This window comes from Panthera uncia (genome assembly GCF_023721935.1).
Source record: "Panthera uncia isolate 11264 chromosome B2 unlocalized genomic scaffold, Puncia_PCG_1.0 HiC_scaffold_24, whole genome shotgun sequence".
NCBI classification, from domain to species: domain Eukaryota; kingdom Metazoa; phylum Chordata; class Mammalia; order Carnivora; family Felidae; genus Panthera; species Panthera uncia.
Window position 1 is genome coordinate 19159737 of NW_026057580.1, and position 16631 is coordinate 19176367.

The window sequence follows — 16631 nt, forward strand, 5'->3', positions numbered from 1 at the left end:
CTATAGATTTCTAATAGAAAGATATCTTTTCTCTATATCTCTGTGCAGACTCTGTATGGCCTATTGGTTTCTCACATAGCCTTTAAAGTTTCAGGAAGGATGGAAAGATATTTGGCCAAGTCACTGGATTTGAGATGTTCTTTACACTTGATCCAAAAAAGACATTGAAATATGGGAAATTCTTACATTTTCATTTAAGATTTTAAGGTACACTCATGGCTTTAAGGCTTCCAACCTTCTGGCCTTGGGCTGACCCTGTATGGGTTGACCTATAGGGACGACACATGGTGACTTCTCTTGGTCCATCCTTCTCAGAGCAGAGCATTGTGCTGTCCACTGAGGCTTGTTTCTATTGAGCTAGTGCCTGATTTTGAAAAGAATGGTGGCTAGGCTGTCGCCTGACCAGTTTTATGCAAAACCAGCCAATCCCTGAGGCTGGGAATACGTTGCCGGTACATATTCCCATGGTCTGAGTCCAGATGCCCCTGACCTGTGCTGTTTGCAAACACAATCAGGTGGAATAAGAATCACTTCAGGTCCTAACTTTGTGGAGCAGCCTTGCAAAACTACATTGGAGGGTTTCATATATTGATTAAGCACAGTAATATTAATATGATTTTTGCCTCTAGCCAACTTCTTTCTTCAGAACACTCCCAACTGGGACTGAGAAAGTTTCTCTGATTCCAGCTGAATACTAATGTGGTAAACTTTGTCGTGACCATTTGACCTGTGTCTTTTCTTCCTTTCTCTCATCTGCACCTCCCCCTTCCCCTCTGTTCCTCTGGAGAAAACGGCTTTCCAGGTTTCAGTGTGGGGCTCACGTGTCTCCTCAGCTCACCGCTGACGCAGTGACTGATGGTTCGCAGTGCTGCCTCCCTTGACCTCGTCAACATCAGAAACTGTTCTCAAATCTCAGTCATCTCTGACAGCCTTTGAGCAGAGAAATGAGACAGTCTCCGTGACACAAAGGCTTCTGGCCTGGGGTAAAAAATTCCTTTTGAAAAAAAAATTCGAACACTCTACAGACCACACTGCTTTCCATTCATCTTGCAGTCTGGCCCATCCATCCCCAACTCTATATTAGCTTTCAGACATTATAGCTTTTTCTGTGTCTTGGAGGCTAGCCACAGTAGCTCAGATGTTTTCACATTGTAATCGCTGAGTCCTGGCATAGCCTTCAGAGCAAAGAAGAAAACTGGGCAGTTTATACAGTAGCAGTTAATTTTGACTTCTGAATAGCAAAGTAAGAGTTCTTCCTCTTATGTAGTATAACACGGACTAGTCAATCCAAATAATATGGGGGGGGGGGAGGATAGATAGGACCCCATAAATAACATAGAGAATTACCAGTTTCATTGAATCAAAATGATATTCTGGAGACTTTTAAATGAGAATATAGTACGTAAATAGAGAGCATGCATGTGATTTAAAATTTAATTTGATTAAGGTACATGAAAAAGAAAAGCCCTGAATATCAATCCTGATTTTTTTCTCCATTCAGCAAATAAACTATCCTGATACAGTGAAGCCCATTTTCTCCACCTCAGAATGAAATAAAATGTCTATTTCCTTCAGTTCTAGCCTTAGCCCATTTATGTTTCAGAATGCCAGATCTTTGAGGGGCACCTGGGCTGCTCAGTTCGTTAAGTGTCTGACTCTTGATTTTGGTTCAGGTCATGATCTCACAAGTTTGTGAGATCAAGCCCTGCAACAGGCTCTGTGCTGATAATGCAGAGCCTGCTTGGGATTCTCTCTCTGCCCTGCACAAGATCTCTCTCTCTTTCAAAGTAAGTAAATAAACATTTTTTTTAAAAAAGGAATGCCAAGTCTTTGAAGTCATTAGAAAAATTACTTTAAAATACTCTTTTCCCCACTCTGACTCAACCAGGTTGATAGCAGTACTGCGTAGTGGCAGAGGTGGCTAACCATCCTGTAGAGCTACAGGAAACAGTAAGTGTAGAGCTTTTGGTAGGAAGCAGCTGCCCAGCTGAGGCTGTACTTCCCAGCATCCCCTGCATCTTAGTGGGGTCATGTGACTGAGTTCTGATGAACAGAAAGTTAGTGGCCATGATGAGTACCATTTTAAGGCTTGGCACCTGAAAACCTCCTGGCAGAGTTGTCAGATGAAAACACAGGATGCCCAATAAATTTAAATGTTCAGATAATTACACACCGCATACTTACACTAAAAAATTATTCATTGTTTATATGAAAATCAAATATAACTAGGCATCCTGTATTGTAGCTGGCAACCTTGTTTTCATGCAAGACCCTCTTTTCCTCTCCTGAAGGTGTTGGAAGCCACACTGAATCTTTAAGAGCCTCCACCTGTCTGGATCTCTGACTCTGTGTGTGGAGCAGAGCCCTTCTCCTGCCATACAGTAGATTGTACACAAACCAAAAAATCTATTCATATTGTGTTCAGTCACTAAGACTTCAGTGTTTGTCTCTTTTAGTATACTTTAATTAATAAACATGCAGTCCTAAAGCAGAGAAACAGTTTTCTTTTTATCTCACACACTTACCAATGGACCTCAGAGTAGTTCAAAGGGACTCAGAGGTCATCTTGCCCAAGCCAATGTTTTTATAGAAAAAAAATTGAGTTCTAAACACAGTAAATGACTTGGCCAAGTCTCTGCTGAACTATGACAGAGCCAAGATTAGCATTCCTCTTTGTTTTTTTTACCTCCTTCCTTACTTAACCATGGTGTCTTTTCTCTTTTCTTTTCTTTTTAAAAACATTTTTTTATGTTTATTTTTAGGGGGGGGGACAAGGAGAGAGGGAGACACATAATCCAAAACAAGCTCCAGGTTCTAAGCTGTCAGCACAGAGCCTGATGAGGGGCTCGAACTCACAAACTGCGAGATCGTGACCTGACCTGACTGAGCCACCCAGGTGCCCCCACAGTGTTTTTTCATCACCAAATAATGGACATGTACCAGCCCCACAATTGTCAGTGATACTATAAAGTCTCAGATAACTTTTTGTTCCTCACATGGCTCCTCATTTATGGGGAAAAGGGATGTCTTTTATGGCAGTGACGTGTGACAAATATTATATGAAAAATGGCAGATGTAGACAATATCTAGAGAAAATGTTACTGGAATTCAGAAGACAAAGACATTTTGGAGAGGGATGCTGGGTGGACATTATTGAACTTGAACAAGTCCTTATGAAAAGGGCAGAACTTGGACCAACCAACAGAGAGGTCTGAATACAGGGGATATTCATGCAAAGGGAACAGTGAAGGTAAAGAGCTTATGAGCAGATATTCACAAAACAAGAGGAACAATTAATGTCCCACTGTCTTGTGGCTCACTCAGAAGGCAAGTGGCCAAACAAGGGTGCCCGAATTCATGTGATCTCCTTGGGCTCACTGGAACATATATATGTACTGGAAAACCAGGGAGTTTCTGCAGTTTGGGCTCATGATCTCCTGGCTCATGTGTGCCTTTTAAGGAATTGCATGCTGGGAGTGTCTGGGTGGCTCAGTCTGTTACGCGTTTGACTTTGGATTTCGGTTCAGGTCATGATCTCACACTTTGTGAGATCGAGCCCCGCATCAGGGTCTGCACTAATAGTGCAGAGGCTTTGGGGATGCAGCATATTGATGATACATTGTGGTAAGGTTTTTTGTTTGTTTATTTGTTTTTTTCTTCTTTAGCTGGGAGAGAATACCTACACTTAGTATTCCCTTTTAAATTCAGGAAAACCAGTACCAACATTGTGATATGGATTCTCCCACTTGTTAATGGGAAGTTAAAAACCCATGAATCTTGGGAGTGGGGCTGGGAAAGTGAAGGGAGATGAGGGCTTTTTCTTTCTCTTTAGATTGTGGAAAGGCATTGTTATTTGCTGTTGAATTGGAGTATGGGAAGGATCAGACTCACTCTCAGCATCCTCAGTGATAATATTGACTCATGTGACTACGGGGCTTACTCCTAACCACATGACCATTTAACATGTTTTGTTGGTTTGTACTGTGGTGTATGGTATGGTAAGGATTCCAGCATATCAAACAAAGGAGAAAAGATTCTTGCTGAATTTTACTTTGGAAGGAAGGCCACTCGGTATCTGAGAAAAGTCTCTATTGAGTTTAGACATTGGACCAACCTTGGCACACTAATATGTTTTAATCCCTTTGTCCATCTAAGTGACTGTGTTGTGGAGAATTTATGCACTTTATCACTGTTTAGAGTTTCTCAAAACATAGTTATTATCTATAAGGTGTTATATGAAAATAGGCACAAATAAAATAAATCTTTTTTGGTTGATTTGTGTAAACAGATACATGTTTAAATAATTTAAAATTTAAAAATTTATATGTTTATAAAAACAATAAAAATAGTCATTCATGGTAATCATTATTTTGTTATATGTTTATTTATTATTTTTGAGAGAGGAGAGAGAATGAGTAGCAGAGGACAGAGAAAGAGACAGACAAAGGATCCAAAGCAGGCTTTGCACTGTCAGCGCAGAGCCTGATGCGGCGCTCAAACTCAGGAACCATGAGATCATGACTTGAGCTGAAGTCAGATGCTTTATCAACTGAGACCCTTAACAGTAGTCATTATTAATCAGAGCTCTTTTTCATCCACTTAGTAGACATATTAATGCAATTAATGCAATTTATCAAGCAGAAGAACCTGATGATTAAGAACATGAGTGCTAAAATAAAAAGGAAAAAAAGCAAGCATGAGTGCTGGAGCCACATGCCTGGGAATACTGGCTTCTCAGTCTGAATCTTATGGCCTTAGGCCTAATCCTCTTTTTCCTTTCTGTCTCAGTTACTATTGCTGTGTAACAAATTACCTCAAAACATAGTGCCTTATAACAATTGGTTTATTCTACTCATGGATTCCCAGGGTCAGGAATTCAGACAAGGCACAGCAGGAATGGCTGTCTCTGTTCCATGATGGCTGGGGCCTCAGAGTGGGGAGGGTTGTAAGCCTGAGGGTGATTTGATAGCTGGAGACTTTCAGAATCCTCTGAAAGGGGGTGGGCTGAGCTGACTAGAATACTAGAACTATTCACCAGAACACCTGCATGTGGCCTTTTCATGTGACTTGGTATTGTTCCATCATGGTGACTCCAGGATGGTCTCATTCCTTATAGAGCTCCTTAGACTCCATATGAATGTTCCAGGAGATAATCTGAATGCTGCATTGCTTTTTACGACCCACCCTGAATATCCTTCCCCTTATTTCTGTCATATTCTATTGGTTGAAGCAGCCACAGGTCTTTCCAGATCTGAGGGCAGGAACCTAGACCCCATCTCTGGCAGCTGTGTTGAAAATTTCTGCAGTTTCCTCAAATGGGGATAAGAACAGTACCTTCCTCATGTGGTTTTTCAGGGTTATATGAGCTAACGTTCATCAAGTGCTAAGAACAGGGCATGGTACACAATAGTATTCAAGCAAGGACAGCTTTTTTTCCAGGTGTCAGGCTAATGTAGAGCTTTCAGAGGTGAAAGAGACTTATTAGCCTTGTCCTCTTTGAGACCTTCACATGAGTTTGTTGAGGTCTTCTGTATGCAACCTGGAAATTCTGGAGCAGAGCATTAGCTAATTTCATTGTTGAGCCCTCCTCCTCATCAGATGGTCCTATGAGGTGAATAGGGCGCAGCATTATTCTCCTTATTTAGCTGAAGAGAAAATTGAGGCCCAGAGAGGTTAAATGATTTGCCTAAGGTCAGAGAATTAGTGACAGAAGGCAAGGCTGGAGGAAAGTTCACAAGCCTCCAGTGTTTGGCTTCTGTTAAGTCCCAGACAGCAGTCAGACCAGGTCTCTTCAATATGCCCTTTTCTGAGGGAGAGGAGGGGGCTTCACTGCCACCACAAGGGGCAGGACCAGCTCTGTAGGCACAGAAGCCCAAAGGCTTCATCTTGCCTTTGGCCTCTAATGAAGCTGTTGTCACATTTCCATCCTCTCCGCCCTGTAGGAAAACACCGCACTACTGGGGGACCTCATTAAAAGAAACGCTTTAGCAGAAGGCAGAGTGCAGAGGAAGGAATGGGGAGCCTCTTGCTCACAGACCTCGCCCCTCTCTGTGGTTACTTCCCTCCAGCAGTTCACTTGTTCTGCTCTCCATGCAACTCCTCCCTCCCAGCTCCCTCACCTCCACTCCCACTACAAATAAATCTCCCATTAGCTCCACCAGTGGCTTCTGAAGGAGCGCAGCAATAAATTGAATTTCCAACTTATACAGGAGCTTGGCAAGTAGAGAACGAATTTTAAAAGGGCTACTCATCCGTGCTTCTCAAACTGTTAGTCATTCCCAGCAACGCAGAAGAGAGCCGCCTGCTCCCCTGATTCCTTGTATTTTCTTCCTGGTGGAGTCAGATTTGCATTCTCTTCTAATCCAGTCCAACTGCCAGGGCCAAGCCCTGAGGGCTCAGATTCAGCCGAGTTCTGTATGGTCTGTGCCTGGGAGAGCTGCTGGTATAAAACATGCAGGGGGCCTGGGAGGCTTGACTTTAATCCCCAGCTGGGTCTTGGTATTTCTTTCTCATTAAGGGCGGGAGGGTTATCAGAGCTGGGAGAATGGTGACAGATAAGTTCCGTAATTCATTTCTCCCCACTCTTGCACAACCTATAAATGTCTTTGTCACATATTTTTCCTCCAGAGAGGAAACTGATTATTGTGACAATCATCACCCACCACCTGGAATTTAGCATCCCAGATGAACTGGGATGAAACTCCAGAATAGAACCACTACCAGTAATGATGGAGGGAGATTATATTTATATATGTATTTTAAGAGCTTCACTGGCAGATCTATCATGTGCATGCTACCAGATAAGAATCCAGTTGATTCTTATGCATATGGACTTTGAAAATCGCTGATGAGGACTTACAAAATTAGGCCCATTTTACAGATAATACCCATTTTACAGATAATAGAACAAGAAGGCACTCCTTGGGGTGCTTGGGTGGCTCAGTCAGTTAAGCATCCCACTCTTGATTTCAGCTCAGGCCCTCATCTCAGGGTGTGTGAGATTGAACCCCACATTGGGCTCCACACTGACAGTGCCAGCGCTGAGCCTGTTTGAGATTCTTTTCCTCCGTCTCTCTCTGCCCCTCCCCGACTCTCTCAATCAATCAATTAATCAATTAACTTTATTTAAAAAAAAGACTAACTAGAAGGCACTCCAGAAGGACATCTTTTTTGTGGGGGAGGGAGGGCAAGTGATCCTTCATATATAGCCTACTAAATTTAAGTAATGCATTACTTCTAAGAGTTGAGCTTTAAGTTCTATACTTTGATTAATTGCTGAATTGACTGGTAAAATATTGGGTGAGCATCGGTTAGTGAGTTATGTACTGGGGATCCAAAGATGATTAAAACATCGTCTTCATCCTTAGGGACAGCTGTTGTTGACCAGGGCACATCTCCCCCATTTATCTTGAGACATTTGGCAATGTGTAGAGACATTTTTGGTTGTTATAACTTGGGGTGAGAGTGATACTAGCATCTCATGTGCAGAGACCAGAGAGGCTGCTAAACATCCTACAATCCACAGGACAACCTCGCAACAAAGAATTATCCAGCCCCAAATGTCAATTGTGTCAAGATTGAGAAATCATTCTTAGAAAGCTGACAGTCTTGTTAGGAGGCAGGCATCTAGACAGTTACAATAAATATATTTTAATAAATGCCAGCATGGAGATAGATGGGAGGTGTAATTTAAACAGAAATAATGAGAAAAGCATGGAATTAGAACTGATGCCTCCTTCCTCTTGCCAGCCACCACTCCCTTTTGCTCAAGTTCAGCTGTTTGCCTTCTATTGCAGGGAAGGAGTCATGCTCTTTATTTTTTTCTTTCCTTATTTGAGGTGTCTGATTATTGTGTTTAATAATAAAGCTCCATACCATACAGGTCTAAAAGAAGGCTGGAATATTGGAGAAAGTTAGGGTTATTTTCCAATAGGTAGGGTTCTGGGTTACTTGGAGAGCCAGAGACCCCTTAACCATTTCAATCTTTCTTCTTCCCAATCGTCTTCCTCTCTAGTCTTCAAATAAAACTATAGCGAGTGAAATCATTAAGCTTTCAGGCTGTGAGAATTATTGGGGAAAGCACAAGCTTCAAAGCCCTGGAATCCCCTTCTTTATCACTTGTATACTGAGTGTCATTAAAAAAATAATTTCCCCACTGTGGGCCTCAGTTTCTACACATGCAAAATTAAGTCATTGAATAGATGATCCTCTAGTTCTCTTCCAACATATTGGCAAATGAGCAGCTTTATGCGTTTTTATTTTCTAATCTCCTGATGCCTCCTAGGCCGCATATCTCCTCTTATTTTCACACTCAAGAGTTAGAAAAAAATAGGGTGACCCCTGTTCTGCCATGCTTTTTTTTCCAGTGGGATGAAGAAGAGAGGCTTACAAGAGACTAATTGTACACCAGCTCCTGAAGGGAAAAGATACCACTTTTTCTCGTGGGCTGGGCTTTGATCATTAAACACTGAAGGTATGGAAAGGGATGCCAAGAGGAGCACAGAATGTATGTCTGAGAGGATGCTTCCCTTCAGGATCAGAGTGTCTAGTGATCATCCACTAAGCCTTCCTCTCTCTGTGCTAAAGACAAAATTATTTTGCAGAGGGATTTTTTTCCTTTCAACTGTTTCCATTTAACTCTAAAGACTATTTCTAAGTTTGCAGAAATAGTGATGCGTAGTAGATCAGTCAAAATATGGAGAGTGGTCAATAATAGAAAATCTATTCAGAGTTATTGATTTTATTACTGAGGTATATATGACCTCTCTCCTTTCTGAAGTCTTTATGTTTTCACTTGGTTAGCAGTTCAATGTTCTGCCATGATATTTTCCATTATCCACTTATCTCTCCAACTAGACTGTCTACTCCTTAAGGTGAAGGGCTGTCTCTCAGACTTTCTTTACAAGTCCTACTGAGTTTACACCAGTGCTAGGCACAGAGACAGCATCATTCACTAAACAGTCGAGTGACCACAAACTCCATTTCAATAAGCATCTTTCCTCGAATACCTTTAGTCAACTAAATATCTTCATAGTTCTTTTAAAGTACTATTTATTTTTGAACACTAGATAATATTACAAAATGATGGACTAGTATCATTTGAATGTATGAAATTAATGTATTTAGCTTATATCAGCCTCAACTTTGTTTCTCAACTTTGGCACTGTTGAAATTCTGGTATGATTTGGGGTATTTGCAATAACTATCGTGAGGTGCTGATTTGTGCATTATAAAATGTTTAGCAGCACCCCTGACTCACTCATGTCAATAGCACCCTTTCCAATTGTGTCTCCAGATATTGCTAAATATCCCTCATTTGAGAAACACTGACCTAGAGGAGAAAACACAAGATTATTATCCATAAAGCATTTATCAGTTAGTAATCACTTACTAGTTCTGGAAAGACTCATTATGCCAAGACGTTCCATGTATTTCCATCCATTTCTTCAAATGCATCAAATTTACTCATAACCATTCATTCATTCTCCACATATTTATTGAACATCTACTGTTTTCTAGGTACTGTGGAAGAATCTATGATGAATAAAATATAATTCAAATACTCAGTATGCACCATCTAGCAGGGCAGATAAAATAGGAGTCAAACATAAGGTACTAGAAAACAATTCTTGCTCTAAAATGGAACTACTTAAAAATGTGGTTTCCAGACCACTGGAAGTCCATGAACCTTTTGTTACTGATCCACAAAGAAGAATATAAACCAAATGCCTTACTAAACACACTACTAGATCAGATATTTTTTTATTTTTTATTTTTGTAACAAGATTTTACCAATGAAGAAAGCATCACCTTTATTTAAATTCTAATGCAGTTTCCTTATTTCACTGTAGACTGGAAACAAAGTGTTTGGTGACCAACTTGTTCAGTAGCACTGCTCAGAAAAACTTTACAGGGGAAAAAATAATTACTGTGCTTTACATAGGTTGAAGAAATATTTGAAGAAATATTCATAGTTCAGGTGGCAGTTGCTCTGAGGTTTGGAAGATGAATAGGTGTATTTGTTAGAATAAGCTACTCTAATAATCCCATGATCTTGGTGGCTTAACACAGTGAGGTGTTATTTCTTAAGTTGCCATTCATCATAGGTTAACAGAGAGAGTCTCTTAGTGTATTCATCAGGGAATCAAGTTCCTTCCATCTGGGTCACCAACTTCTATGGTCTTTGGAGTCCTCTACTGAACTTTATTGGAAGATAAGAAAAGAGAGCATAGAGAGGTATGTCCTTCCCAAACTACCTTATGTATGACTTCTGATCATGTACCTATTGTATATCTTCATTCTGTTCACATTTCATTGTTGACACTGAGTCATGCACTGCTTCTCCCACACAGAGGTCTTGGAGATGCAGTCTAGCAGTATATTAAGAAAGTAGAGGAGAGCATAGATATTGTTGAACACCAGGTATGTCTATTACAGAAATTGCTGGGTAGGCGTTTTAGGGGAACAGAATAATGAATGTGAAAGAATTGGTGAAAATATTCAGGGGACAAGTGGGCCAGAATCATTAGTTAATTGAAAAGTAGAGTGTATGTGAGGGCAAGTTATAGGATTTATGGCTGAAGTGTATTGCATACATTTAAATGATATTCTCAGTGGTGGTAGACAATTATTGGACATTATTGATCTTTTAAAGTCTTCTGAAAACTTGAATTATTAAATGAAAGTTTTATGATTATAAAATACAGACAGTATGGAAACTGCAAAGACCAAATTTCATATCCCACGTATTTTTATTATCTAGAGAAAAAAAACATTATCAGTGTTTTAGTGAGTAAGAATAAGGTCTGTTATCTCAATCTGTTTGGGTTTATGTTATTTATTTACCATTTACCAGCTGGGTAATCCTGGGCAAGTTACTTTGACTCTATGCATCTGTTTATTCATCTGGCAATTATTGTGAAGATAAAATGAGAAAATGCATATAATGGAATTAGTGCTTTTACATGATTAGAGCTCAACAAGTGTTAGATATTACTATAGTATGAGCATTTTTCTGTTATTATACATGTTTTTCAACTATGTAAGATTCCCAAAGATGTGCTTACTATATTCAGCCAAGATCCTCTCATTGGGAGATTTAGTTTGTTTCATTTCATGTGTGTGAATGCGTACATATACGTGAGTTTAAATATTGCTTGAATAAATATATTGGTGCATAAAGTTTTATATCCTTATTTATTTCTATAACATAAAAGTATGAGATTACTGGGTCAATAGCACATCTTTAAGCCCCTTAATAAATACTGCTTAAATTGTACTCCAGAATTGTGCAATTAATACTATCACTAGTGTGGTATGAGAATTTCAGTTTTCCCAAGTCTCACCTACCTCAGTATTAATATTTAAATACTTGTAAGGTGAGGGTAGTATTTCATAGCATTTTTGGATTCTGGTAAAATATGTGATGGGATTAACTGTGTGAATGTGTTAGTTAGACCTTTCCATGGTATGTACATCCAGAAGAAGGCTCCCTAGCCTAAGTGGTATTTTTAAAATCTAAAGTAGTATAAAAGTACTTAGCTGGACATTGGGGATGTATTTTGGGACCTTCAATCATATGAGACAGAAACCATCTGAAATTCATTTCTTCAATCCAGTTCCTTATTTCATGTGCCAGATTCTATCTAGAACACAGCTTTAGAGAATTCCATGCTCAGTGATGAAATAGAGCCTTACTAGAGGACTAAATATGTCTCTCATACTACAAATCACACCAGCTATTATAGTTTCCAGAGGAGGAAATGATCTAAGGTGACCCAATGTTTAAGACTTCTCTAAATACTGCTCCCCCACCCATCTATGGCCATTACACTACTTTTCAGGACTATTTGAAAACAAAGATGCCATCACCTTCAACTGCAGACTACCTGTTCATATCCTTTTCTGAAATTAGATGAGACACTGATAGTAGGAATGTTGGTTTCTGAGTGTTACAACTACCTCTTGTCAAAGCACCAACTGGTTTCATTTATTTCCTGAGTATGATCCAGTGCAATTCAGGCAATTGCAAATTCCTCATGGCAATTGCTATTAGGACTGCCCTAACTAAAAACCAGGTGTTACCCATAAATCCCTGTAAATTATTCAAACATTAGCCTCCCTTCATCAGAGAAATGAAGGACCCAGTCACAGTGGGTTTTACCCATGTTATCTTCAAGTAATAAAACAGGACCACACACTTTCCTAAAACCAACATAGTAAGAGGATGTCTCTGCGAAACCTAAATAATCATTTAGAAAGAGAATCATTCAATCTGTTTGTGAAATTGTTTGGAGTACGTTTTACTGAATTGACTAAAAAAAAAAAAAAAAGATCCCGCAGTTTCTGAAACATTGGCTGTTTGACATCAATGTTACAACATATGCCAAAGATAATATATAAACAGTAATATGTCCAGTGCCATAATGTTAGCTATTATTTTTTAAGTTTATTTATTTTGAGAGAGAGAGAGAGAACCACTGGGGGAGGGGGAGAGAGTAAATGGGTCAGAGGATCCAAAGCAGGCTCTGCCATAACAGCTGCGAGCCCTAGGCAGGGCTGGAACTCCCAAACTGTGAGATCATAATTTGAGCTGAAGTCGGATGCTCAACTGACTGAGCCACCCAGACGCCCCAGCTATTATTTTTATTTCTCATTAATTGTACCATGTTTTACTTTAGACTTAAAGCATGGTTTGGAAGAAGAGGAAAAAGAAAAGGATAAAAGAAGAGGAAATGACATGTAGAATGGGAGACTAGCAAGGGTGGGGAGAAGGCAAAGGAGGAAGAGGCAAAGGCAGGAAGGAAGAAGGAGGAAGGAACGAAAGATGAAAGGGAGGGAAGAAAAGAAAATGTACCATTATCTCTTAATGCTGACCTTTGAATTAGGTTTTGTACATTCACCATTCCCTTCCTCAGCTCTCTGCAGCTTATACACAAAGCCCTCCGCACGTCATAGTTTCTAAGGGAGCATTGCTCTTTGGAAAGATGTCAGAAGCATTCAGTAGTAATGAGCGGACAGAGCAGTGGAACAAGCTATCTGCCTTCATTGCAGGAGTTCTCAGGAGAAATCATATGTCTTTTCTCAAATGGTCGTAAATAGCGCTATGCTCCAGGTGTTTAAAGACCCTGAAACAATTACCTTTTAGTCTCTCCCAACCCCAAATCATAGAGAATTATCCAATTGGAATGACTTTCAGCTCAGTGTGTCCATTTTGATCCCTCCCATTTTTAATTAATGATAAGTTGTTTTAAGAATGATAGTTGTTATGGGCAGAAAAATAAATGATGGCTCTTTTTCTTAAAAAAGTAAAAGAGGACTTAAGGGAGAAGATATTAAGTGGGACGAATTAGCACATCATATTCAGGATTTTGCAAGCTTTATTAAGGGAAAAATAAGGAAATTTCAAAATAACTGAGTGAGTTCCTCATGTTTTCTGGATATAATCACCTTGACTATACTATGTTGATTTTCCCAGTAGATTACTTACTTATAACTAAGGCCCCCTCATGCCAAGAAAACAAAACACTAAAATGTGTCAGCAAATGGCATCTCCATATCAACTAATTCACCCTAATCAGAAACTTGGGGCTTAACCTGCTATATCTCTCTTTCACATATCTGGTGTATCATCAAGTCCAGTCCCGTTTTCCACAAGAGTTGATCATGTATCTGTCCATTGCACCAGACACTCTTCAAGCTACCACCATCTCTAGCCTATTGCACTATTAAAACCTTCCTACTGGTATCTATAGCCTCCAATCTATATTGTAGCCAGAATTATCTTTTGGACATATTAAGTGGAAGCTTATATTTACATTGATATATAAATGTACTTAAATTTAAAGCAACTTCCATTGCTTTTTGGGATAAAGACCCAAATCTTTCGGATGACTACAAAGTCCTGCATACTCGATTCCCTGTCTCCCCTTCCAGCCCTATTTATACCACTTTACACTTTAAATGTTCCCCTCTCATAGAGGTTATTTTTACACACTGTTCATTTCTGTTATAGCACATCCCTTACCTGGTAATTAGGTATGTATTTATTTGCCTATTTATCATTTGCATTCTTTTTAAAAAAAAATTTTTAATGTTTATTTTTGAGAGAGAAAGAGAGAGAGTGCGAGCATGAATGGGGGAAGGGCAGAGAGAGAGGGAGACACAGGCTGAAGCAGGTTCCAGGCTCTGAGCTGTCAGCACAGAGCCCGATGTGAGGCTCAAACTCACGAACTGCAAGATCATGACCTGAGCCAAAGTCAGACACTTAACCAACTGAGCAACCCAGGAGCCCCTCATTTGCATTCCTTATATTTGGGGGCAATGGCAAATAGTGCTACTAAAAACATCTGTGTACAGGTTTTTGTGTAAACATGAGTTTTCATTTCTCTAGGGTAAATACTCAGGAGTATGATTGTGGGATCATATGATGAATACATGTTCAATTTTATAAGAAGCTGCCAAACTGTTTTCCAAAGTGGTTGTACCATTCTGTATTCCCACTAGGAATGTAGGAAAGATCCAGTTGCTCACCACCCTCAGCACTTGCTTCTGTATATTTTATTTTAACAATCTCAACAATGTGCTAGTACTATTTGATTTTTACAGAGAACTGGTCAAGCATGTTAAGAAACATGCCCAAAGTCATACAACTGATTCACAAAAAAGTTTATATTAGAATTCAGACCCCACTGACTCTCCATTGTTAAGTGATTAATGATATACTAGCTAACTTTGCAGGGGCAAATGAGACTAATTTATGGAACTTAATTAATTTACTGCATGGAGAATCAATGAATCAAATTCTCTTTATACTTTAATACTGAAGGGTAATTATTTATGACTTCAGTCCTCTTTGGTTTGATTAGGGGTCTGTATATTAGCATTGACTGAACCTGAGTTCCTAAAATGAAATGCAAGCTATAGTACTTTCAAACGATGTAAAATTCAAATACATTGTCTTTACTGAGTAACATAATGGAAAAGTATTGCCTGGGAGTCAGAAAACTGAGTCAGAGTTTTGCAATTAATTGAATGATACTAGTTTCTGAGCATTAGTTTCTTCACCCATAAATTGAGGAAATAATGGCAGGTGGTCTGGAAGCTCCTTTCCCATTGGCTCTTAATGCTTTGATTTTGGTGACAAGCACTTATAACTGATGAAAGCCAAAAAAAGCGGTGCCTGGGATTCTTGCTGTCCCTCCCCTGCTCGCTCTCTCTCTCTCTCTCTCTCTCTCTCAAAATAAATAAATAAACTTTAAAAAAGCCAAAAAATAGTTCAAAATTTTTTATTTTGAATTGACAACAAAATGATGAAAGGACTTAATTATATTAAAATAATTCCCTTCTATTGGTATTTTCTCAAGTTCTTTGTTGCCTGAACTACATGTATTAGGTATTTGATTGCTTAACAATACCTCGAGAATTTTTTTTCATGTGAACAACTCATAAACTATATCTCAGTATTTGCATAGTAGTTAATTCTTTCCACTTGAGTTTTCCATTGCCAATATTGTCCTTCCTTAAAAAATATTTCTTCCTTGGTCAGCAGGACTTCAATTTAGGGTACTTTTTGGGAGGGTGGTGATTCTGTTAATATGATTTCATCTTCAATTATTAGTCATCTTGCACTCCCCTTTCATTTACTTATCTTTTCATTTAAAATCTATTGCACTGTTATAGAGTCAATATTAAATAACAAATATTAGGGTCAGGTCGATTCCTTCTCAAGGTTTCAAATGTTTGTTCAAGCCTTCCTTGATTTAAGATACTTTATTCATTCACTATTTATTTCATATCTGAATAGAATGGGATTTTTTCATAGAAATGTTTCCCCTTATGGAAAGTCACTAGGGAGTTACATATCCTGTGAAAAGTATGGAGACGGAAAAAGTATCATAAACTAGTAGTTTAGTTGATATTTATGTTTAGGTATTCATGTGTGTATTAATTTTTGTTAGGACTTGATTACTGCAGTATACCCATTATCTATAAAATTATACAGTAAAGATAAATTTTGTATAATTCTATATATCTAAGATCTAAATTTCTATCTATCTATCTATCATCTAATCTGTCATCATCATCTGTTGAATTTGCTCCATTGGGTATTGTGGCAGTGAGGGAGATGCATATTTAATCAAATAACCCTTCCTCAAAATCCAACTTAGTGCAAGCAGATATTAACTACAATCTTTTAATAATAACCATGTATTTCAGAAACCTCAGAACTTTTATTTCCAAACCTGTGTGAGCTTCTATATATGTATATTTAAATACAATAATGTATATATATTCTCTATTCCCACAGTCAAAACCATAGTAATTCTTATTTCTCAAATCACAGTCCTTACACATCATCCCCTGTTAATTCTTGCTGTTCCCTCCTTCACTTAGTAGAAAAGTCCCATTTTGTTGGCCCAGGATTTTGGCAGAAAAATGAGGAGGGCTCTGTTATTACCAAAACTTTATTACCTTTTCAGAAGATGGCATAGGTCATTTCTACTCCCCATTTAAGTATAATTATAAATACTTAAATACAAATGTCATACCTGTAAAAATAAATGAGTAAAGGTTTATTCTGTTCATAGCATGCTCTTGATTTTTCACATGAGTGTTCACTGAAAAGTGAC